Consider the following 27,967-nt stretch of genomic DNA (forward strand, 5'->3'; position numbering starts at 1 on the left):
TCTCAAGTAAAAAATAGTGTCTTAAAATACGAATTTCTCACTTAAAGGGTTGATGTCAACAAAAAAACTGTCATGGTACCTCTTTTTTAATGATGAATATTTATATTAGACAGACATCAATCCATCCATTCCTATTCCTTTAAATCTCTGTGAACTAGGATGGTTAGTGATTGTATGAGACCATATTTTAATGGAAGTACCACTATAAATGCAAGACAGCAAAATAATAATCCAACAATACAATTCATAATCACATACAGACAATGCTAATATTTTTTTTTTTAATTTGGAGAAATAAGTTTTTGCATTATTCAAAATGTTTTCAAACATGTTTTAGTTAAAATTCATTACACAGTTAAAACATTGAAACTGAAATTTTTCTGCATTCTGGTAAATTATTATATGCATGAGAACATTTATGTAAAGTATAACACCATGGAGAAAACTAACCCTTAAAATATGCATATGCATACAAAGAATTTATGAAGGAAAAAGATACAGTAAATTAGAAGCATACAAAGCATTTCAGAGAAAAAACATTATTTCGCTTTACATTGCAATCACATAAAAAGCAATTATACAGAAAATAATCTATAAATTACCATTCTTATAGAATTTAATCTGCTTTCTGGTAAGTAACTGAATATAAAAGGTGCTGTTATTAATTACACATTAAAATACAAGAAAACTGGAGAAATGATTAGGTATATTCACATAGCTGATTTCTGGTAAGTTAATGTGTATAAACATTGCTGTAATGAAGTACACATTGAAATACAAGAAAAACTGGAAAATTATCCCTTACAAATTGCAATCACATACAAAACATTTAAGAAAACATCATGTACTTAATTTTCTAGGGATATTCACCTGATTTCTGGTAAGTTAATGTGCATAAAAACATTGTCTAATGAAATACATTGAAATACAAGAAAACACGAAAATTGTCCCTTACAAATTGCAATCACATACAACGCATTCATAAAGTATACACTATTTATAGTTAATTGTATAGAAAGTCCAGCAAGTGAATGGCCGAGTGACTTTGGTTAATCATGACAGGGACTACACATATTCTTTCATGAGAGAAAGCCATCCAGCTAGCTTCATAAAATGACCCGCGTCATGACAAAACCAACATAATGGGCTTTAACAGGTCTAATTCATCTTTTCACACCGAATCAAGTACGATAATCAAGGAAAAATGTAAAATTCGGCGAAAAAAACGATATTTGTCTATTTTGTGATCATGATTTCTGCAAGCGTCTAGAGGTACTGCTCCAATCCTGTATTGAGTTAAGGCTGTGACTAAAATAAAGTTTCCTTTTAAAAGGAAAGGCTTGCACAGTTGTGCCTTCATCCCAACATATTTATTTGTTTTTATTTTTGTAAAAACGAATATTTTTGTCAAAACGATTTGAAATCTATTCTCTATTGTATAAAACTAATAAAGAAAATAATCGATCGTAAAAATACTAACGTGAAGATCTATCATATTGAAAGGAAACAAGTGTGCACATTTCATATATTAATAAGCATGTTCCCAGATATGATGCGCTATCTATAAATCATCACGTGGTAAGGTTAATGATATGCATGGGCTATTTTTAGATTACCTCACCAAGTTCAGTAGATCTAAATATAACTCGATCATGCACTGTGTGATTTGGACCACCCTTTGAAGACGGAATACTACTACAGTCAACATCCTCTATTGTGTAAAACTAATACAGACAAAAAACAATTATAAAAGAAACTAACTTTTGCGTCTTGAAAAAGAATTGAAACGGAACAATTTCGTTTATAATTTTTAAATCAATAAATCAAGTAAAAATACGAATCCTATTTATATAAACAAACTGGGATTACCGAAGTAACTAAAATAGCTTAGATTTCCGTAATATAACTTCGTCTGATTCCGCAGTATGACGGAATCGCCCGAATTGTCACGATTGCAATCGGAAGTACATCGGCTATTATCATTAATCCGAAGAGTGACGGAAAAGGCCGAAAAGTTGCGATTGGCACGATTTCAGCTGGTTTCCCGTTCAATCATGCACTTATAAATGTAAGCAGAAAACCACCTAACCGGAACAGGTTTTTCCAAATGAAATGGCTTGCAGCCCGTGGCTGCAAGCCAAAAAAGGATTGGAGCACCACACTAAATACCGTATTCCGGTATAATACCGGACAAGGCGCTTGAATGATAAAAATGCTAAAATCTTGTCTTTTTACCCAACGGAATGAACTTTAACAGGTCTAATTCATCTTTTCACACCGAATCAAGTACGATAATCAAGGAAAAATGTAAAAATTTCGGCGAAAAAAAACGATATTTGTCTATTTTGTGATCATGATTTCTGCAAGCGTCTAGAGGTACTGCTCCAATCCTGTATTGAGTTAAGGCTGTGACTTAAAAAAAGATTGGAGCACCACACTAAATACCGTATTCCCGGTATATACCGGACAAGGCGCCTTGAATGATAAAATGCTAAAAATCTTGTCTTATTTACCCAACGAAATGAACTTTAACAGTCTAATTTAATGCTACTCTTCAAATAGGAGAGTATCACATTTGAAAAGGAAATACGGAAAATGCCTAATTAATTAATTAAAAACCAGTTCTTAACATTTGACGTTACATGATATGAAATAACATCTTATTACAGGTTTTTGGTAAAATAAGTTTTGCGTGTACTCGTATTTTTAATACTAAATCTGAGACGGAAGATAGTACCAGATTTAATTATGGAGCAGCAATGCGGACCAGGCCCATGTTTTAGATCTGATTACTTAGAAATGTAGTTTCGAATATATGAGAACCAGACTGTCCTTGGTGAGAGTGGGTCTCAACTGGTCTCATGTAGCACATCTGATAAATGAGACCAGACTGTCCTAGGTGAAGTTGGTCTCAACTGGTCTCATGCACCACATCTGATATATGACTCTTTATGAGACAAGACTGTCCCTAGTTGAAAACAGGTGAACTGGGGCCCTTTTATGGTTCATGTGAACATTGAAAATTATGAACCAGACTGTCCTATTTTAAAGGGGGTTTCTCAAGGGTCTCAGGGCACCACATCGATTATGACCAACTGTTCTAGCAAAAGGGCCCAAAACCGGGTTCTCATGCCCCCACATCTATATATGAACAAGACTTCCTAGTTAACGGGTGAATGGGTCTCTCCCGGGGTTTTTTTTTCCTTTTTTAAAAACATTGATAAATAACCAGCGTTCAATTGAATTGGAAACTCAACTTCTCATGTTAAAACATTTTTTATATATGAGACCAGACTTTGTAGCTAAAGGGGGATTTAAACCCCTGTCTCATAAAACCCCACTTCTGATATAAAAACCAGACTTTCTAAGCAAAAAGGGGGATTTCAACGGCTCATTACCACAGGATATTAGACCGGGATGTTGTAGCTAAAGTGGGACTCAACGGGTTATTATCCCACATCTGTTTTATAATGAACCAGACTCTGACTTTTCGGGCCAAAAAGGGTCAACTGGTCTCATGGTTCGCTTTTCTGACATTTTTAGACAGACGGGTTCTGGGTGAATGGATCAACTTTTCTCATGTTTCCGCATCTTTTATGAGACCGACTTTCTGGGTTAAGGGGGACCCCAACGGGTTTCCCCATTTAAACCCCTTTTTGTTTTATGAACCAGACTTTTTCTGGGTTTAAAGGGGAATTAAACGGGGTCTCATTTTTCCTGCATCTGAATATTAAAACCCAGACGTCCAAAAGTAATGGATTTCAACTGGTCTCATGTCCCAAACATTTAAAAATATGAGCCCCGGGGACCGTTCTGGGTGAAGTAAAAACTAAACATGGTCTCATTTACCACAATCCGTTATATAGACCAATTGTCCAGGTGAAATGGGTCGCTAACTGGTTCTCATGTTACACATCTGATACCATGGACCAGACTTCCCCTGATGAAATGGGTCTCAAACTGGTCTCATGTTACACATTGATTTATAATGAGACCAGACTGTCCTTAGGGTGAATTGGTCTCAACTTCGTCTCACTGCAGCCCACATCTGATATATACTTTTTATAGAACAAGACTTCCTAGCTGAACAGGTGAACCCTGTGGTCTCTACGGGCTCATGTGAAACATTTGATATATGAGCCCAGGGTTCCTAGGTGAAGTGCGGTCTTTCAACTGGGTCTCATGCTTCACATACTTATATATGAGACCAGACTGTTTAGCTAAAATGGGTCTCAACTGGTCTCATGCACCACATTCGATATATAGACAAAACTGTTCCTAGGTGAACAGCGTGAAGTGGGGTCTCTACTGGTTCATGTCAAAACATCTGATATTATGAAACCAGACTGTTCTAATTGTGAAGAGGGACTCAACTGGTCTCATGTGCACATCTGATATATGAGACCAGATGTCTAGCTAAGCTAAAGTGGGACTCAACTTTGGTCTCATTGTACCACATCTGATATATGAGACCAGACTGTTCTAGCTAAAAGTGGGTCTCAAACTGTCGTCTCATGCATCGCCATCTGACATATGAGACCAGACTTTCTAGGTGAAGTGGGACTCAACTGGGTCTCATCGCTCCACATCTGATTTATGAGACCAGACTGTTCTAGGTGAAGTGGGACTACAACTGGTCTCATGTTACACATTTATTTATGAGACCAGACTGTTCTAGCTAAAGTGGAACTCAACTGCGTCTCATGTGTTCTGCATCTGATATAATGAAACCAGACTGTCCTACGTGAAGTGGGACTCAACTTTCATATGCTACCAAATCTGATATATGAGACCAGACCGTTCTAGGTGAAGTGGAACTCAACTCGTCTCATGTACCACATCTGATATATGGACCAGACTGCCCTAGGTGAAATGGGTTTCAACTTGGTTCTCATGTTACACCATCTGATATATGAGACCAGACTGTTCTAGCTAAAGTGGACTCAACTGGTCTCATGTACCATATCTGATTATATGAGACCAGACAGTTCTAGCTTAAAGTTGGACTCAACTGGTCTCATTTGTACCACATCTGATATATGAGACCAGACTGTTCTAGCTGAAGTGGGACTCAACTGGTCTAATGTTCCGCATATGATTTATGAGACCAGACTGTCCTAGGTGAAGAGGGTCTCATGTACCACATCTGATTTATGAGACCAGACTGTTCTAGGTTGAAGTTGGAGCTCAACTGCGTCTCATGTTCTGCATCTGATATATGAGACCAGACTGTCCTAGGTGAAGTGGGACTCAAACTGCCGTCTCATGTACCACATCTGATATATGAGACCAGACTGTTCTAGGTTGAAGAGGTCTCAACGGGTCTCAATTTACCACATCTGATACATGAACCAGACTGTTCTAGATGAAGATGGTCTCAACTGGTCTCATGTTACCACATCTGATATATGAGACCAGACTGTTGTAGGTGAAGAGGTCTGAACTGGTCTCTCATGTACCACATCTGATTTATATGACCAGACTGTCCTAGGTGAAGTGGACTCAACTGGTCTCATGTACCACATCTAATATATGACACTTATGTTTCATAGTAAAAAACTGTAGCAGTGCTCTGTATTAGCCGCTGCCAGACCTTATGGAAAAATTTGAAATGAATAAAATTTTCTGAAATAGCAAATACTTTTCTTAAAATGAAATAATCATTTTCCCTTGAAGGTAAAACCTTTTACTCTTTAGCAAAAATGATTCATAGCCTATACTTTTGTTATTATTTTACTTGTTAATCTATTTATAATTTAATCTTGTTTTTTACAATCCCTCATCATAAGGGTTAGGGAGTTTATACAATTTCATGTTTTAATTATCCCAGGCCCTTGTATACTTACAAACAGTGGCGATAAAGGGGGAGTATCCATTATTGTCTGACTTTGTACCTCTAAACCCTATATCTAATTAAATGTAATTATCATGTATTTATTTCAGATTGCTAATACAAGGGAAAAAACAAGTCAAATGAACCTTTTGTTTTTGGAGCGGTTACTGGATAAAGATAGTACAAGTACAGGTAACCACTGATTTATTCCATTTTTTTTAAAATCTTTAAACGTTTATTCAGTAAGTGGTACTTACAATCATATTATCAAAAAAAATTCAAACGTACCTATTTTTTTTTGTGTATTTATCATTTAAGATAACAATCATATCCAATACTAAATTTTAAGATTTCATTCAGCAAATTTCATAAAGTGTATATTTACCAACTTCAGGTCCTAACAGAGTTAAGGACTAACTTCGCTTTAAAGACTGAAGTTCCAGACTGCCTACAAAGAAGCTGTTTTGAATCACAGCTATCGTGAGACTGAAGGTTGGTTGTCTGTTACAGATTAAATTGAAATAAGTTTATGAGTTGAATGTGAGCATCCATGAAAGTTAAAATACACTTTTTTGTTTGCTTTCTTGAAGAGGAAGCATATAGGTGTGGATTGTCCATCCCTCTGTTTGTTGAAACATATACACATATGAAGTTCTACATAGTGCTATGGCACTATGGTGACTGTTAATTTTCTTTGATGGTATTATGGAAAAAAAAAATCTTATTTGGCTTTTAAGTTTTTTTAAAAGGGAGGGTTTTTTTTTTTCCCCAAAACGGGCTTTTTTAGTGAATGCTAAAATTTTATTATTAAAGTGCCCAAAAGGAATTTTTAATTGATGAAAATATTTTCGAGGGCACATTTTAAGAACTTTCATAAAAGGGAAATTCTTGTTTAAACATGTTTTTAAATCAAAAATGTGGACATTTTAGATAATTGTAAACTGTTGCGGGGTTCCATAAAAATTCTTTATCAATTTTGTATATTAAATTTATACTTATTATCATTGGGATTTCTTATGTATATAAAAGAAAATTTGGGTTTGTTTAAGGTACATGATTTATAATATCATACAGAAATTTACTAAAAAATGAATTGGAAGTTTTGCATGTGTATTGTTTTTGGATGAATTTGGCAGTGGGTTTAAATTTTGTAAATTTTCTAAAACTTACTTGGAGGTAACTTTTTTTAATGGCATATGTTTTCAATTTCTGCCTTTTTATAATGTGTTAATAAACAACAATCCTTCTCTTAAAACACTTTGTGGTTTTGACTATCTTCACAAGAAGAGTGCCTTTACATGCACTCTGTTGAAATTACCATGGAATGATTTCTAGTTGATACATTAAAAATTTTTAAAAATTGAAATGTTTCAGGATTCCCTGTTGGACCTTCAGCAATTTGTCTTAGAGCTTATATATTTTCCTGAGCAGCGGTAAGCAATCCCAGGACCATAATGCCCCTTGTTCTAAATCCTACAGCCTAGTTTAAAAGTATATTGACCAATTTCAACTTTAATTGATTAATTTTTAGCAATGTTATGCAGTTGTTGCATTCAGGACCATCCCTATGCCTACGTTTTAAACTTAGATAAAAGTGGAAGGCGAAATTGTATCAGACAGAAATTGCCCTGCATGGTTTGGAGAAACCTACTGGCATAGCTTTCCAATCAGTGAATCAAAGAGGTTCCAGGTAGATGTATTCATAAAAAACCCAAAATCAATTACGAACTATAATGTTAAAGCAGCATACATTCATTTAGCAAAATTGTGACACATTGGGATATATTATTGTATTGTATTTGGCCTCAAGGAAAATTGATGATTAATGATTGACAATTTTAATTTATTCTTATTGCAATCCATTATATTTTATGTCATACCTTACAAATGGAAGTTCTTGTGTTTCCTGCATTTTGATCTTAGGATATTGATCTGTATCACACACCCGTGCTGATTTTCGACTCCATAAATATGGAATTGCACCCCGCGCATATAATTTTTGACTTTGATGTCATAAAGCTTATACAAAAATAGTGTAAAGAAGCGCTAACTGTTTAGCGTTGGAACCTAAACATAGTTCCCCTTTTATTTTTAAGGGAAAGTAAAATAACCTGATGATGGGTTAACAGTATTTTGAAAATTTTTTTTTCGCCTCTTTCGGCCCTATTTGGGGAAATGGGAAACACTTCTCCGTCGTCTGTTTTCTTCCGCTCCGGGGTTTTGTCTGTCTGCCCCTTTTTGTCCGTCCGGGCCGTCACCAAAAATTTTTTCCCAATCCTCATAAAATAAATGGTGCAATTTTCACCCAAATTTTCAGGAATGATCAGTACCAAGTCTATTGTGCATATTTTCAGGATTTTTCCGGTTTAATTGTTTTGTCGAGTTTTGGCCCCTTTAAAAAATTTTTTTAAATTTAAAATTTTTCCGGGCTCTTCTCTTTCCCTAATGCCTTTCCCAAAGAAAAAATTTACAGGATTGATTTTGTACCAATCTTTCGCCTATTCCAGGGTTTTCCCCCGGGGGTTTAATGATTTTGGCCGGGAAGTTATGGCCCTTTGATAAACAAGGTTTTCTTTTTCTGTGTGTGCCAGATACACAAAAGCTTGTCCGGACTACTCCTTATAAACTACTGGTGCAATTTCAAATCCCAAACCTTTACAGGAATGATCAGTTAGACCAAGTACTAGTGTGCATATCTGTCAGCATTTTTCGGTTCAATGATTTTTGTTTGATTTATGGCCTTTTATAATTTTTATTTTTAAAGTTTTCCAGCACTACTTCTCTTTATACCACTAATCAATTTTCAATGAAAACTTTACAGGATTGATCTGTATCTCAAGTCTTGCACATATTGCACGGGTTTCTCGGTAAATCTTTGAATGATTTTTTTGGCGGAGTTATTGGCCCTTTTGATAAAAAGGGTTTTTTTTTCTGTGTGTGCCAGATACGCAAAAGCTTGTCCGGACTAAATTCCCAAAACTACTTGGTGCAATTTTTCCAAACTTTTTACAGGAATGAATCAGTTACAAAGTCTAGTTGCTGCACTGTCTGTCTTCAGTCCTCTGTCCACAAAAAATTTTGTCCCAACATGAAAAATTTGCCATCATTTGCAGGCGACAACATGTGATTACTGATCGCTCTTGTTTCATAAATGTTTTGCTTTTCTTTTTTAATGTTATGTAGATGGTAAGAAGCTGGGTACAAATTCTTTAATGAAGCTGATTGAGAGCCTTCAACAACAATATGGCATTGTGCCAGGATGTCCAAAGTGTGCAAATAAAACTGGATACATTTCAGTTTTTGTAAGTTTTCTAGTCACTCAGATGAATTTTTCTCCAATTTTTGTTTTACTTATATCAGTGCTCTTTTGTTTGCCTTAATTCTACTGAGATACCTATATCACCTATATAACCCTTAGCAGATATTTGTTATTTCATTAATTGAACAAAAATTATTTTATGCCTTCTGAACATTTAAATAAATTGGAAAAAAAGGAATATACTATTTTAGCTTGACTGTACGAAGTATATGGAGTGCTGTCCTACTTGCCCAGCGTAGGAACTAGATTTCATATTAAAGTTATGGTGCAGTAAAATATTTTTTAATATAACTTTGTCATTTCTTCATACTTCATTATCTTCATACTTCAAATATGTATTATTCATTATCAACCACATCTTTTGTGACAAGGTTCATAACTTGAGAAGAAATGCTTTTTGAATTATCCCTCATTGAACTTTAATTTCCTAAAAAATATATTATTTTTTACTCTTTCTGCTTTTTTTCATCAGTGATCAACTTCAAACTTCAAACATATGTTTCTTATCATCAAGCACATCTTATTAACTCTGGCACCAATATTTCAAGAATTATTTCCTCATGAACTGACATTTTTTCCATAAAAAATGTTATTTTTAACTATTACTTCTTTAATAAATGCTTTTATTTTATTTCTCTAAAGTTTTTTATTTTTGGTTTATTTTAAAGTTTCGAAAAAAGTAACTCATCAGCCAATTGGCCAATTACGTGAACAATCTGTTTCTTCTTTTGCTTGTTCGCAATAATACAGTTATAGCGATTTAGTATTTTGTATGGAAGTCAAATTACTACTTTCTTTACATTTTGCTACTTTTATGACATATTATTTCACATTTCTCGCTTCTTTCTTCAGATAGCAATCATCGAATAGCTTTAAACCATTATTCAAATATATGTAACCTTATCATCATCCCCATCTTATGTGACAAGGTTCATAACTCTAGCACCAATATTTTCAGATTTATCTCCCCTTGAACTTAGAATTTTCCTCAAAAAATATTATTTTTTACTGTTATTTATTTATTTCTAAAGGGATCAACTTCATACTTCAAATATATTTTACGTTATCATCATCCACATCTTGTGTGACAAGGTTCATAACTCTAGCACCAATATTGCAAGAATTATCTCCCCATAAACTTAGATTTTTTTACTAGAAAAATGTTATTTTTTATTATAACTTTTTTATTTTTAAAGATATCTACCTCAAACTTCAAATACTTATTCCTTATCATCAATTACATTTTATGTGACAATGTTCATAACTCTTGAAGCAATATTTACAGATTTATCTCTCTTTTGAACTTAGGATTTTCTTTAAGAAATATAATAACTTCTTTACTTTTTAAGGTATCTACTTCAAACTTCAAATATATATTTCTTATCATTACACAAATGTTGTTGACAAGGTCCATAACTCTAGCATGACTATTTCTAGAATTATTCCCCTTGATCTTGGAATTTATGTTAACAAATATTATAGCATAGTATCTTACAACATTTTATATCTTTCTACTTGCAAAGATCTTCATGTGCCATGTTTAATCACTGTTTCATATTAGTCCATTTATTTTCCATTTTCTAAATCTTTTCTTTTGTATTCTTTTATTGATAGGTGCTGTTAAAAGTATTGATGATGAAAGAAGACATAAACTAACTTCTTGCTGAAATGGTTTTAATGAACCATATTTATATACCACATGGACAACAAAAGGTGTGCTGAGTCCATTGTACAATTTGTGGGCCTATGTTTGCTTATTCTCAAAAGTTGCTCAATCATTAAGTCAACTTGTGGATGTTGACTCAAAAATGACCTTGAATTATCTGGTTTATTGTGCTTGAATGATCTTATTTTATATATTCAAAGTCTAAAAATGTATTTTTGAGTTATAACCCATTGTTTCTTTAAAAAAAAAATTCAAATTTTAGAAAAATGTCTTTAGACATATAATTTACGTTTCAAAATTGCTGTAGTTAGTTAGTAATGAAAGTTATGAATGTATAAATGGAGATGTACAGTCATTTAATTTGAAAAACAGGAGTGACAGATCGAATTAAAAATTGACTCTAAGAAACAAATGTTTAATAAATGATAGGTTCAGAATCTTAATGATTGATATTAAAGATGGAGAGAAAATTTCAATTCTTATTTTACATTAGAAAATGTTAAGACAAAAATACATGGTAAATAAGTTTTGAAATACATTTAGTTTTACAAACACTTTTCATTCTTTTCAAATATAGATAACTTTGTGTGTGTATTGTTAATTGTTGTTGTTTTTTTAATTATCATTTTTATAGGCTTGTTTTAAGTTGTTTATTTTTTTCCCTATTATTAGTGTGTCTATTATTATATTATTGTGCATTTACTGTGATAATTGAAATATTGTTTACTTTGTTGGATCATTATCTACCTATGTCATACCGTGTTACTACTAAAGAAGCACAAAGTACATATCATTTTATTTCAACTCATTTGTGAAGTTGTTGATACATTTGACATGGTTATTTATAATTTCGTAAATCCTGTTCCTTTTTTATTATGTAGTGCCATGTTTAAAACATTGTCTTTTTAAATGAATTTATCTTTGTAATATTATTTATTTTAAACTAATACCTATAAGAAATAGCAGGTTTCCAATGTTGATAAAAATCATTGAAATCCAGAGTTTGAATACCTAAAGGAACAGAAAGGTTCTATTTGTTTTGAGAGATTTAGTATCTACATATATGATGGATAATTATTTGGTCTAGATCACCATTATCTTCTATTAAACTGTATGTAAAAGATGATTTGTGGTTTTTTAGCTCGACTTTTTTTTTTTTTGAAAAAAAAAGTAGAGGTATTGTTATAGTCAGGTCGGCGTTGCCGTTGCCGTTGCCGTCTCCGTTGCCGTTGCCGTTGCCGTCCGAAAACTTGTACCTGGATCATAACTTTTTTATTTCTTGGTGTATTGTCTTCATACTTGGCCACAAAAACCCTTGGGACAAGACCTTTCAGTAGACCACACTAACCTTGACCTTCATCCATAAATGACCTTGACCTTCAAGGTTTAAAGTCCAATTTTTGCTTGTTCATGCTGTTATTGGCTGTTACTTTGTTATTTTTGAATGGATTGTCTTCAAACTTGAACATAATAATCTTCAAGGATATCCCTTAAAAATAACCAGTCAGACCTTGACATTCACTCATCAATGACCTTGACTTTGAAGGTCAAATTATTGAAATTTTCATTTTTTTGGCTATTATTGGCTGTAACTTTGTTATTTTTGAATGGATTGTCTTCAAACTTGAACATAATAATCTTCAAAGATAACTGTTGACCTTGACCTTCACTCATTAATGACATTGCCTTTGAAGGTCAAATTATTGAAATTTTCATTGTTTTGGCAGTAACTGACTGTAACTTTGCTATTTTTGAAGGATAAACTTCATATTATAACAGAACATTCTTAAGGACCAGACCTTGTTGTTTATCAAACCCAAATTGCTTGGGCTCTTTAATGACCTTGACCTTGAAGGTTATATTACTGAATTTTTCTCAGATTGTGCATTTATCGGTGTGTGTGTATGTATAGTATATGTATTATATATAAATATATATATAAATGTGTGTGTGTATATATATACATATATGCAGGTATATATATATATATATATATAAATATATATATGCATGTATATATATATATATATATATATATATATATATATATATATATATATATATATATATATATATATATATATATATATATATATATTTATTTAATTTTACCCATGAAATATGGTGCTATATCAGTCAAATATATTTCATATTTTTTAAAAATAAATATGAAATATAAATATGAAGGTGGGCGGAGTCAAAACTCATATTTATTTCAAGGGACTTTCTTTCGCCGTTTTTGTTTGAAAATTCTTGATAAATACAAAACAACTTTTTCTTGAATATTGTTTTGAAAACTATCTAGCATGATAGAAAATGGTCTAACTAAGAAAATTAATCCGAACACCAATATCTTTAATTCAGTAATTAACGCTGTACAGACGTTTAAAAAGTTGTTTACATGACGTCACAATGTAGCGCCAAAACAGCGCGTGCTTACGCATAAATTACTGCGCGATGTACAATTGTAGTTGATAGTAAGCAAGGTAATTCGTTACCATTTTCTTTGATAATGAAATTAAATAAATAGGTTATTTTTTCGTTTTTCGTGAAATATGGTATATATTTTCACTCAACATGATAAAATGCAACATATTTTCACTCGCCGTACCGGCTCGTGAAAATATGTGGCATTTTATCATTTTTCGTGAAAATATATATCATATTTCACGCAAACGAAAAAAATATCCTCTTAATATATATATATATATATATATATATATATATATATATATATACATATATAGATATATATATATATATATATATATATATATATATATATATATATATATATATATATATATATATATACATATATATACATGTATATAATTGCGTCATGTTTTTCTATTTTTAGAAATTGCGTCATTTATTCTATTTTTAGAAATTGCGTCATTGTTGCTATTTTTAGAATTTGCGTCTTTTTTTTCTATTTTTAGAAATTGCGTCATTGTTGCTATTTTTTAGAAATTGCGTCATTTTTTTCTATTTTTAGAAATTTTGTCATTTTTGTTCTATTTTTAGAAATTGCGTCATTGTTTCTATTTTTAGAAATTGCGTCATTTTTTCTATTTTTAGAAATTGCTTCATTTTTTTTCTATTTTTAGAAATTGCGTCATGTTTTTCTATTTTTAGAAATTGCGTCATTTTTTCTATTTTTAGAAATTGCGTCATGTTTTTCTATTTTTAGAAATTGCGTCATGTTTTTCTATTTTTAGAATTTGCGTCATTTTTTCCTATTTTTAGAAATTGCGTCATTTTTTCTATTTTTAGAAATTGTGTCATTGTTGCTATTTTTAGAATTTGCGTCATTTTTGTTCTATTTTTAGAAATTGCGTCATTTTTTCTATTTTTAGAAATTGCGTCATTGTTGCTATTTTTAGTAATTGCGTCATTTTTTTCTATTTTTAGAAATTGCGTCATTTTTTTTCTATTTTTAGAAATTGCGTCATTGTTGCTATTTTTAGTAATTGCGTCATTTTTTTCTATTTTTAGAAATTGCGTCATTGGTGCTATTTTTAGAAATTGCGTCTTTTTTTTCTATTTTTAGAAATTGCGTCATTGTTTCTAGTTTTAGAAATTGCGTCATTTTTTTCTATTTTTAGAAATTGCGTCATTTTTGCTATTTTTAGAAATTGTGTCATTGTTGCTATTTTTAGAAATTGCGTACTGTTGCTATTTTTAGAAATATGCTTAATGTTTCTATTCATATATATACAAAATATATAAACAAAACTAATGTGACAAAACAGACCAACTAAATTTATAAAAAGGAAACATCAATATATATGTTCAAACCTTTCTATGTTTGCGTTTAGAAAAAGTAAAAAGTCGAGCGTTGCCCCCGCCCGGCGGTGGCTCTTGTTTCTGTGTGTTGCCAGATACACAAAAGCTTGTCCGGACTACTCCTCATAAACTACTGGTGCAATTTTATCCAAACTTTACAGGAATGATCAGTACAAAGTCTAGTTGTGCACTGTCTGTCCGTCTGTCACAAAACTTGTCCCAACATGAAATTGGCCATCATGAGGCGACACAAGTGATCACTGATCGCTCTTGTTTTCAATATGGTCTTTTGTAAATTGGAGAGAGGCACTATTTTTTATGCTCCCCAAAAGGAGAGCGTATAGTCGCCGCCTTGTCTGTCTGTCTTGCCCCACCGTTGTCTTGTCCGAAACATAACTTAAACACTAAGAGATAATTTGTTTAAACTTCACGCAGTGGTAGAGGACATCAAGGCAGAGTGCAGTGCACAAGAACTGTAACTCTGCCGTACCTAATTTCGCAGTTTGTTTATTTTTACACTTAGAACTTTGGCCGGAACATTACTCTAAAATTATAAAAGATATCAACATAAAACTTTGTGAGATAGATCTCATTGGGTGGAAGTGCAGTGCAAAAGAATCATAACTCTTCTCAGCCCTGTTTTTGAATTATCTTTCCTTTTAGAAAAATGTTGTACTGGACATAACTCTTAAACTATTAGATAGATTCCAGTGGGTAGCTGTGCAGTACACAGAAAACGTTACTCTGCCATGCCTTAATTTGGAGTTATTGCCCTTCGTTCATTTTTTACACTTTTTCCAGAACATAACTCTAAAATTATTAGGGATATCAACATGAAACTTTGTATGTAGATCTCATTGGGTTGAAGTGCATTGCGAAAAAACCCTAACTGGTTAGCCATGTAATTGAATTATCTCCCCTTTTAGAAAGGTCATGTCTGAGACATCACTCTATAATTATAAGAGATTTCAACATGAAACTTTGTAGGTACATAGATCTCAATAGGTATATGCGCAGTGCACAAGAAACGTAACTGCCTTGCCTTATTTTGGAGTTTTTGCCCTTTGTTCATTTTTACATTTAAAACTTTGTCATGTACATAACTCCATAACGGGTGTCAACAAGAAACATTGTTGATCAATAGGTCTCATTTATTTGAAGAACAGTTACTCTGCCTTGCCTTATTCTGGAATTAATGCACTTTGAACTTTGTCCAGGGACATAACTCTGTAATCTGTAACTACAAGAGGTGTACTTTCCTGTGTCAAAAACCTATTCGGGAAGCATCACCAGGTTCAAACCGGGCTCTTAGAAGAAATTGATATTGTTGGGGCAGAATAAAACCGACATAAAACTAAATCAAATGTTTGTAAGGGTCGATTGATTATATTTTGATGCATTGAATACCTGTATTATAATTGTTAGCTTTAATAGTAATAAAATTTCAGTGTTTACGAAACTGTTTTTGTTTTTTGTTTGGTTTGTGTTAATTTTGTAGCTAAGTTCTAGAGCATTAATCATGTTATACATGTAAAAATATAATCTGTTGCCCATGAAGATGAGAAGTGATATTGGAATAGTATCATATGGATTGTATTTGATTTGCTATACACAAGTGTGTCGTTCTGTCTGAATCACAGAAAATACTTCACTTTTCGTAGCCTTTCACATAGTTGGTAGGGGCGTCCGTGGCCGAGTGGCTAAGGTCGTTGAATTCAAACCACTTGTCCCTCACCGCTGTGGGTTCGAATCCCGATAGGGACTTTGGATTCTTTCATGTGAGGAAGCTATCCAGCTAGCTTACGGAACGTCGGTGGTTCTACTCAGGTGCCCGTTCGTGCCTGAAATAATGCACGGAAGGGCACCTGAGGTCTTCCTCCACCAGTAAAGCTGGAACGTCGCGATATGACCTATACTGTGTCGATGTGACGTAGTACCCCCCCCCCCCCAAAAAAAAAAAAAAAAAAAAAAAAAAAAAAAAAAAAAAGAAACATAGTTGGTGCATTTGAAATCGGATAAAACCATCAAAGTAGTGTGGTTCTGCTTGGTTATGATGGATATGTCATGTAATTGGAAACTCCTGGATTTGTGTTTCTGGTTTAATACGCAAAACTATCTGTATCATTCATTATAATAGGGCCGTACCTTATCTTCTAACTATCTTACGGTGTGAATACTGAAGACACAAAGAAGGCAGGGACTACGAAAGGTATGTTGGCCGTAAAACTCGCTTAAGCTTGAAAGACAGACTGTTTGTTGACACAACAGCTATAAGGGTTACAACAAGTAAGCATCATTGCCTCGGGTAACTCGGGAAAAGGTAAAATCTGTTGTTCAGCTATTTCAAAGCACCATAAATGTCAGCTGAGGAAATCAAAAAAATTGTCATGATTATCGTGAGAATTCTATTGAATTGTAGACACGGCTGCTGTCAATTTATGAAGGAATCTCACTTTCTTTTCTTAAAAAGATGCTGGCTGTATCACAGATTTATATTACGTAATATAAATCCGTGGCTGTATTATAAATCCGCCTAGCTGGTCGGTCATGTATCCAAACAACCGTTCATATAGGACCATATGACCTGTCATTTTTTATAACTAATAATATATATGACTACACGCGGCCAGTTAACAGATGACCGAAGAGGATCAGAATAAATATTGCTCTTGTCAAAGGATACTTCCCTTTTTCTTGTCACAAAGATTTTTGCATTTAATTTATAATACTTTTAGTGGCTATTTAAAACGTATCATAAAGATTGTTTATGACGAAAAACGATTGATAATCACATCATACAGACGAACGAAAACGTCGATTTTCTTTTTGACAATATATGTGTGTACTTTTATAATATAAGTACTTCACCTAATCAATCAGACATACTAGTATTTTGGTTTTAAGCACGTTAGAACGAGTAATCTTTTTACATCATTAAACACATACAAAGGACATTTTTACTCTCAAACATATGATCGTTGCAATTATTATAAGAGGAAAAACATTAACTTGGCTTTTGCCATAACAGTTTCAATTTTCTTTTGTTTGTATTTCTAACATATTTTTATCATACTGACTTCAATTTATTGTGACTTTTTCGGCGAACGGTATCTTCGAACGAAAACAACATTAATTAATCAGTTGTAATTCTATTTTTTTCTTACGTATTTTACGTATTTTTTATTATACAGGTATAAATGTATACTGACATTTTATACTATGTAGCACACTGTCTCTTCCTGAAGAGACCATTATAAAAGTGACTGAAGAGACCAGACTTATGTTTTGAACGAATACATCAATTTGTCTTTTCAAAATAGTTGAACTATAATTTGGTTTGTATTTCTTACGTATTTTTTGTAATTTTCATCATAGTGGTATAAATGTAAATGTAAATTATATATTTTTTGGCACACGGTCTCTTCAAGTAAAAAGTGACTGAAGAGACCAGACTTATGTTTTGAACGAATACATCAATTTGTCTTTTCAAAATAGTTAAACTATAATTTGGTTTGTTTTTCTTACGTATTTTTTGTAATTTTCATCATAGTGGTATAAATGTAAACTGAATTTTTATATTTTTTGGCACATGGTCTCTTCATGTAAAAAGTGACTGAAGAGACCAGACTTATGTTTTGAACGAATACATCAATTTGTCTTTTCAAAATAGTTAAACTATAATTTGGTTTGTTTTTCTTACGTATTTTTTGTAATTTTCATCATAGTGGTATAAATGTAAACTGAATTTTTATATTTTTTGGCACATGGTCTCTTCATGTAAAAAGTGACTGAAGAGACCAGACTTATGTTTTGAACGAATACATCAATTTGTCTTTTCAAAATAGTTGAACTATAATTTGGTTTGTATTTCTTACGTATTTTTTGTAATTTTCATCATAGTGGTATAAATGTAAACTGAATTTTTATATTTTTGGCACACGGTCTCTTCATGTAAAAAGTGACTGAAGAGACCAGACTTATGTTTTGAACGAATACATCAATTTGTCTTTTCAAAATACTTGAACTATAATTTGGTTTGTTTTTCTTACGTATTTTTTGTAATTTTCATCATAGTGGTATAAATGTAAACTGAAAATTTATATTTTTTGGCACATGGTCTCTTCATGTAAAAAGCGACTGAAGAGACCAGACTTATATGTTTTGAACGAGCACATCAATTTGTCTTTCCAAAATAGTTAAACTATAATTTGGTTTGTATTTATTGCGGTTATTTTGTAATTTTCATCATAGTGGTATAAATGTAAACTGAATTTTTATATTTTTTGGCACATGGTCTCTTCATGTAAAAAGTGACTTAAGAGACCAGACTTATGTTTTGAACGAATACATCAATTTGTCTTTTCAAAATAGTTGAACTATAATTTGGTTTGTATTTCTTGCGGAATTTTACCTTTTACACACCCGTACTGTCTGATCATAGTCACCCGTGTTTGCTATTCAATCAGTGCATATTTATTTTATGGACAGGCACAATCATTTTTATCATTCAATAACTGTTAAATTGAAATTTTGAGTATGTTAACACACACTATAAAAGTCATATATATGTAAGAACTATATCCCTTGAATAGCTAAGGATTTAGTTGATGCAACAATGTCTTTTATTTTGAAAGATGCGCGTGTATAAAAGCATTTTGTTTACCTTGTATTCATTTACTTACTTATGCTCGTCTTTTTTGTAACATTGATATAAAGCGTAAAATTAAATTCTTAAAAAGTCATGTCTATAGTATGCTCTTAAAGATACTGCTATTACTTTTCTGGAAAGCCTGGGCTAAACTAGAACTGTTTAGGATAATATGAAACCGATACGATAATTATTTAAAATTTGACGCCGACGACAGGGTGAGTAGAACAGCTCTCGATATATTTCTATAGCCGAGCTAAAAACTAACAGATTTACATTCAAGAAGATGGCATTGATATTTCAAAATAGTATATATATTTATACAACAACAACAACACTTTGTAGTCAAGGCATATATTTATTGGTACAGAGAAATGAGCAAATACGCATGCAACTATCCAGTAAACGGCATCACTCATAAAACAATAATATAAATACTTCCAAATAAAGGGCTCCAAGACATTAACAAGGCACATACGATATTGAGACTTATATGTCTATGGTGGTATTTTAATCACCTTCTCTTATATATAAGCGAAATTCTTAGCACAAAAACGGAAATAAATATTTAACTATAAATGCTACACAAAGCCAAAATCATGTTAATTTTAATCACTTGACATCAACATGAGGACCATGATGGCCCTGAAATCGCTTACCTGAATAGGGATATTGATCTCTTTTCTTGTAAGTTAATGTGTATAAACATTGTTGTAATGAAGTTCACATTCAAATACAAGAAAACAGGAAAATTGTCCATTACAAATTGTAATCACATTTATAAAGAAACTTAGAAACTTTCTCCACTGATGACAGAAGCTTATGTTTATTGGATTCACTTAGAGGTGTTAACTTAACCCCACGAGCTGAATCTGCTGTGAAACGCTTCAGGAGATGTCTTGTGGTAGCATCTTCAAAAAAAGTTCGCTCAGAGTAGCTGAAATGAAGAAGGCATATCACCATATTATCATATTACCACCACACAGTAAACCTTTTGACATAATAAGTAGCCCTGAATTCGCAGTTGCTAATGAAGCGTACAAGGCAGCACAGTCTGAAATTAAAAGATCTGGAAAAGGGTCTGTCGACCATTATCCTAAAATTGAAGACAGTGATCTCGTGAAATTGTATCACAGTGTCTTCTCCAAATACTCAGACAGGACTACTGAATCGGGTTCAAATGAACATCCGCCTCTACTTTTGCAGAAGAGCAAATGAAAACATGTATTCAATGACCAAAGATACATTCAAAATAAAAACGTATCCCAACGGGAAAAAGTACATCTGCAAGGAAGTGGATGAATTAACAAAAAAATCATAGAGATGACAGTGAGCTCATCTCTGGCCATATGCCTGAAGACACTGACTGTGGTGATCTCTGCCCTGTTAGGTAGATACATTTATATGATAATATTCTGTTTGAGACCAAATTTGTAAATGTTAATGAATGAGTGTATACTTGCTACATCTTACATTGTCCCACTTAATGGTCTAAACCATGCAATTATCATTACTCCATTTAAAACTGTAAAGTTATTTTGAATAATTAGTTCAATTACATTAAAAGTTCAATTAAACATTGTATATTAAAGCTGCACGCCTCCAGATGAGCCAAAAAAATCAATATTTAGAAAAATATGGTATACTAAAATTTCAAAAAAAGGTGAAAACATTCAAGATCCAAAGGATATTTACATGCTATAGGCTGTTTAAAACTGCTTTTGCAGTATTTTATCATATATTTGATTTCTACTGCGTTACTTTTGCAGTAAAGGTTGTTTTTGCACTTTTTGGTAGTTTCCTTGGATTGTAAGTGCCGATTGTAATATGTAAATTGCTTTACTTGTTCACCTCACAATATTTTACTTTTAAATACAATTCCAAAATTTTTATGAAAATTAACATGAATCTGGAGGCGTGTTGCTTTAAAATTTAACTTAAAGAGTTTTTGGTTCCTGGTCCCCCTTCATGCAAGGAGAAAAGATATCTATAAATCATTTTCATGGCATGAAGTATTATCTGCTTAATTGCAGGGGTATCATTGGATGCCATCCAACTCATTGTCGCCAGGTTTAATCTAAGATGTCTATAACTAAGCAACACTACTTAACCTACCAAATAAAAATAACCATAGCCAAAGCAAACAATTGCATATATATATTAAAGGCTCTACGTATTTTACGTTTGGGTTGAATAAAATGAAATCAAGTTCACAAATATTTTAAAGATACAGACATTTATTTATTACACAATGCACTGCACTTAGTCACTCACCTCCCATGAAGAAAGCTATGCATGTAGGACCTCAAAACATCATAACCAACAAGATATGTGCCAAGATTGAGCAGACATTTTGATTGTCCTTCAAATACTGCTGCAGCACCACAATCTTGGCAGGGTCTGTAGAACACTGGAAAACAAGAGATATTTGTAAGAAAAAGTGATTGACTATATGGTAAACATGGATGATTTAAGAATAAAGCAATTATCATAGAATTGCAAGCAATCCATAAGTACTCTTCCAGTAAAAACCCAAAGAACATTCTGAAGGGCCACTGACCATTCAATTTTACCAGTAAATGAATGACATGAATGAACTTAAATCTCTTGAGTTCTTTGTTTGTTTGTATCATAGTAATGTGTTCAGTTTCCCTACTTAGAAGGAAATGTTGTATCTACAACAGATAATCAAATGATCCAATTTTCTCAGGATGAATATGTATTACTAATATTTAAAATTTTCTATATTTAAGTAAAGTTTTTGGAAAAGTTTAAAAGTGATCTCAGAAAAAAGTTTTTAGGACGGAACAGACAGACTGACTAAAAGACACTCTGAAGGTAAATCTTTAAACAACCAATATAAATTTTTTTAAAGCAAGATTCTTGAAGAGGAGATACCTCTTGAAATAAAGATGCTAAACTATGAACATTGTCATGCACTTATTAAGCATTTTTCAGAGAAAACCAAATTCAAGTACTTTCAAGCATTATTTCCATTTTTTAAAGACAGTACAAACCCTCATTCAACGAATGTACATAAAACTAGTATTCCATTATAATAAATCTTATTATATAGCCTGTACCTCATATATAAGCGAAACAACGCACTTTCGACCCCTCCCCCTTCTTTAAGGCCTCAAATAGTGAAAAAATGTCCTGTTTGGGCCCCTAGAACAATTTACCTAGAACAATCTGGTCTCATATATCAGATGTGAAACATGAGACCAGTTGAGACCCACTTCACCTAGAACAGTCTGGTCTTATATATCAGATGTGGTACATGAGGCCAGTTGAGTCCCACTGCACCTAGAACAGTCTGGTCGCATATATCAGATGTGGTACATGAGACCAGTTGAGTCCCACTTCACCTAGAACAGTCTGGTCTCATAAATCAGATGTGGTACATGAGACCAGATGAGTTCGACTTTACCTAGAACAATCTGGTCTCATATATCAGATGTGGTACATGAGGCCAGTTGAGTCCCACTGCACCTAGAACAGTCTGGTCTCATATATCAGATGTGGTACATGAGACCAGTTGAGTCCCACTTTAGCTAGAACAGTCTGGTCTCATATATCAGATGTGTAACATGAGACCAGTTGAGTCCCACTTCAACTAAAACAGTCTGGTCGTATATATCAGATGTGGTACATGAGACCAGTTGAGTTCCACTTTAGCTAGAACAGTCTGGTCTCATATATCAGATGTGTAACATGAGACCAGTTGAGTCCCACTTCAACTAGAACAGTCTGGTCGCATATATCAGATGTGGTACATGAGACCAGTTGAGTCCCACTTTAGCTAGAACAGTCTGGTCTCATATATCAGATGTGGTACATGAGACCAGTTGAGTCCCACCTCACCTAAAACAGTCTGGTCCCATATATCAGATGTGTAACATGAGACCAGTTGAGTCTTACTTTAGATAGAACAGTCTGGTCTCATATATCAGATGTGGTACATGAGACCAGTTGAGTCCCACTTCACCTAGAACAGTCTGGTCTCATATATCAGATGTGGTACATGAGACCAGTTGAGTCCCACTTTAGCTAGAACAGTCTGGTCTCATATATCAGATGTGGTACATGAGACCAGTTGAGTCCCTCTTCACCTAGAACAGTCTGGTTTCATATATCAGATGTGTAACATGAGACCAGTTGAGTCACACTTTAGCTAGAACAGTCTGGTCTCATATATCAGATGTGGTACATGAGACCAGTTGAGTCCCACTTTAACTAGAACAGTCTGGTTCTCATATATCAGATGTGTAACATGAGACCAGTTGAGTCCCACTTCAACTAGAACAGTCTGGTCTCATATATCAGATGTGGTACATGAGACCAGTTGAGACCCACTTCAACTAGAACAGTCTGGTCTCATATATCAGATGTGGTACATGAGACCAGTTGAGACCCACTTCACCTAGAACAGTCTGGTCTCATATATCAGATGTGGTACATGAGACCAGTTGAGACCCACTTCAACTAGAACAGTCTGGTCTCATATATCAGATGTGTAACATGAGACCAGTTTGAGTCCCACTTCAACTAGAACAGTCTGGTCTCATATATCAGATGTGGTACATGAGACCAGTTGAGTCCCACTTTACCTAGAACAGTCTAGTCTCATATATAAGATGTGGTACATGAGACCAGTTGAGACCCTCTTCACCTAGAACAGTCTGGTCTCATATATCAGATGTGGTACATGAGACCAGTTGAGTCCCACTTTAGCCAGAACAGTCTGGTCTCATATATCAGATGTGGTACATGAAACCAGTTGAGTCCCACTTTAGCTAGGACAGTCTGGTCTTATAAATCAGATGCAGTACATGAGACCAGTTGAGACCCGCTTTAGCTAGAACAGTCTGGTCTCATATATCAGATGTGTAACATGAGACCAGTTGAGTCTTACTTTAGCTAGAACAGTCTGGTCTCATATATCAGATGTGGTACATGAGACCAGTTGAGTCCCACTTAACCTAGGACAGTTCTGGTCTCATATATCAGATGCAGAACATGAGACCAGTTGAGTCCCACTTTAGCTAGAACAATCTGGTCTCATATATCAGATGTGTAACATGAGACCAGTTGAGTCCCACTTCAACTAAAACAATCTGGTCGTATATATCAGATGTGGTACATGAGACCAGTTGAGTTCCACTTTAAGCTAGAACAGTCTGGTCTCATATATCAGATGTGTAACATGAGACCAGTTGAGTCCCACTTCAACTAGAACACTCTGGTCGCATATATCAGATGTCGTACATGAGACCAGTTGAGTTCCACTTTTAGCTAGAACAGTCTGGTCTCATATATCAGATGTGTAACATGAGACCAGTTGAGTCCCATTTCAACTAGAACAGTCTGGTCGCATATATCAGATGTGGTACATGAGACCAGTTGAGTCCCACCTCACCTAGAACAGTCTGGTCTCATATATCAGATGTGGTACATGAGACCAGTTGAGTCCCACCTCACCTAGAACAGTCTGGTCTCATATATCAGATGTGTAACATGAGACCAGTTGAGTCTTACTTTAGATAGAACAGTCTGGTCTCATATATCAGATGTGGTACATGAGACCAGTTGAGACCCTCTTCACCTAGGACAGTCTGGTCTCATATATCAGATGTGTAACATGAGACCAGTTGAGTCCCACTTCACCTAGAACAGTCTAGTTCATAAATCAGATGTGGTACATGAGACCAGTTGAGTCGCACGTCACCTACAACAGTCAGGTCTCATATACATGTATCAGATGTGGTACATGAGACCAGTTGACACCCTCTTCACCTAGGACAGTCTGGTCTCATATATCAGATGTGTAACATGAGACCAGTTGAGTCCCACTTTAGCTAGAACAGTCTGGTCTCATATATCAGATGTTGTACATGAGACCAGTTGAGTCGCACTTCACATAGAACAGTCTGGTCTCATATATCAGATGTGGTACAGGAGACCAGTTGAGTCCCACTTTAGCTAGAACAGTCTGGTCTCATATATCAGATGTTGTACATGAGACCAGTTGAGTCGCACTTCACCTAGAACAGTCTGGTCTTATATATCAGATGTGTAACATGAGACCAGTTGAGTCCCACTTTAGCTAGAACAGCCTGGTCTCATATATCAGATGTAGGACATGAGACCAGTTGAGACCCTCTTCACCTAGAACAATCTGGTCTCATATATCAGATGTGGTACATGAGACCAGTTGAGTCCCACTTTAGCTAGAACAGTCTGGTCTCATATATCAGATGTGGGCCATGAGACCAGTTGAGTCCAACTTTAGCTAGAACAGTCTGGTCTCATATATCAGATGTGGGACATGAGACCAGTTGAGACCCTCTTCACCTAGAAAACAATCTGGTCTCATATATCAGATGTGGTACATGAGACCAGTTGAGTCCCACTTTAGCTAGAACAGTCTGGTCTCATATATCAGATGTGTAATATGAGACCAGTTGAGTCCCACTTCAACTAGAACAGTCTGGTCTCATAAATCAGATGCGGAACATGAGACCAGTTGATTCCCACTTCACCTAGAACAATCTTGTCTCAAATATCAGATGTGGTGCATGAGACCAGTTGAGTCCCACTTCACCTAGAACAGTCTGGTCTCATAAATCAGATGCGGAACATGAGACCAGTTGATTCCCACTTCATCTAGAACAATCTTGTCTCAAATATCAGATGTGGTTCATGAGACCAGTTGAGTCCCACTTCTCCAAGAACAGTCTGGTCTCATATATCATAAATGAGATGTGGTACACGAGACCAGTTGAGACCACTAGGACAGTCTGGTTTCATATATCAGATCTACATTTCAAAACATGGGGCATTGGTCGCATTGTTGCTCCATAATTAAATCTGGGATTTGTCTTGCGCATTAACCTGGCAGTAAACTTCAGTTAGTTGAAGGTGGCCAGTATATAGGCCTATATAATTTGGAAGAAGAAGAAAGAAGGGACTATCTTCCGTCTCAGATTAAGTATTAAAAAATACGAGTACACGCAAAACATTATTTACCAAAACCCTGAAAGAAGATGTTATTTCATATCATGTAACGTCAAATATTAAAAACTGGTTCTTAATTATTTATTTTGCATTTTCCACATTTACATTTTCAATGTGAACTCCTCCTATTTGAAGAGTAGCTTTAACTTTACATCGGTTGCGTCCCTTCGATGTCATGTGACCAAGAAGAGACCACGGTCTCTTGCTCGATATTGGAGACTAAATATACCTCAAAATTTTGCCTGTTGTGCTTTGTTTATCTTAAAATGCGTTTAACCGACAATGATTTCTGTTGCATTCGCCCTTTAAATTTTCATATTATTTAAATACGAAACTTCTAGGGACGAATCAATACCGAAACAAGTGTCTGGCAATTTCTGTAAACATCATTCAAAATGGCTCGTAACAGTAAAGCTTTAGACATTAAGTACGTTTAAGTCAGTCACAAATTATATGTTCTTACTGCTTAATAAGATATTCACAATCTTAAGTAAAAAATTCACAATTTGTTAAGAAACGACGCTTTTTTTCACAATTTTTATGGTACCGGACCCATTCACAATTCAGGGGAAAAAATCGCTGTACACAGCTAGCATTATACACCATATCACATCAATTGACCATCACATAGATTAATTCTAGAGAATGGGGAAAAATAATTTTAATTTACTTAAATGTTCTAAAATCTTGATGTTATCTTTAATATGTGGTTGTAAAAATAATGTTTAATCCCAAGAAAAAAGAAAATCCAATACTTTTAATGTACATGTATATTTAAGAGATACATAGCAATATTATTGAAGGAAAGTTAAGACCAGATATAGTTAGTGTAACAGTAGCCACTAGAAAGTTAACAATAATTTTCTACTTTTAGCTCCAGTGATCTAGTTTTTATCAGAGATGACCCATGTTTTCAAACTCCAGCAATTAACTAGTCAAGCATCCTGTTCAAGTTTGATGACAATCGAGTTAAAAATGTGACCATTCGAGTGTGAACAAGCTTTTCCATATTTGGGCTGTGTTACCTAGTTTTTGACCCCAGACGAGCCATATTCTAACTTGACATAGAAATCATCAAAACAAACTTTTAGACCAACTTCCAGGATATTTGGATCAAAACAGTAGCCACCAGTATATTAACAAGATTTTTCTATTTTTAGCTCCTGTGATCTAGTTCTTCATCCGACAATCTTGTCTGAGCAATTACCTAGACAAGCACCTGACAAAGTTTGATGATGATTGAGGCAAAAATGTGACCGCAAGAGTGTCATAAAGGTTTTTCAATATTTGGGCGGTGTGACCAAGTTTTTGACCCTAGATGACCCATATTTGAACTTGACCTAGAAATCATCATAAACAAACTTTTCAGACCAATTTCCAGGAAATATGGATCATTACAATAACTACTAAACAAGATTTTAATATTTTTAGCTCCTGTGACTTTTTTTTTCAATGCCCGCCGCCCCCGGCCCGGGGAAAAAAGAGAAAAAAAATTGGTTTAAAAAAGGGCCCGCCCGGGCCCCCGCCGCCCCAAAATTCCAGACCAAATTTTCCCGGATATTTCCATCAAAAAGTAAATTCCCTAGAGTGTTAACAAGATTTTTTTATTTTTTTCTCCGTGACCTATTTTTTACCGAAAAGACCCCCTGTTTGAAAATCATCCAACAATTACCTAGAAAGCTCCCCACAAAAGGT

General features: G+C 34.0%; 1 long non-coding RNA gene across 1 annotated transcript; it reads right to left on the minus strand.

Annotated features, from left to right (window-relative positions):
* Positions 1–19,803: 19,803 nt before the first annotated feature.
* LOC132744205 (uncharacterized) lies at positions 19,804–26,504 on the minus strand. Its single transcript, XR_009627671.1, has 3 exons — positions 26,285–26,504; positions 21,530–21,665; positions 19,804–20,192 (listed from the first exon to the last, which is right to left on the minus strand). It is a non-coding gene; the product is annotated as an uncharacterized LOC132744205 (long non-coding RNA).
* Between the last annotated feature and the right edge of the window lie 1,463 nt (positions 26,505–27,967).

The sequence above is a fragment of the Ruditapes philippinarum genome, unplaced genomic scaffold (assembly GCF_026571515.1).
Source record: "Ruditapes philippinarum isolate M1 unplaced genomic scaffold, ASM2657151v2 ctg2181_1_1_1_1, whole genome shotgun sequence".
In the NCBI taxonomy this organism is placed as follows: Eukaryota; Metazoa; Mollusca; class Bivalvia; order Venerida; family Veneridae; genus Ruditapes; species Ruditapes philippinarum.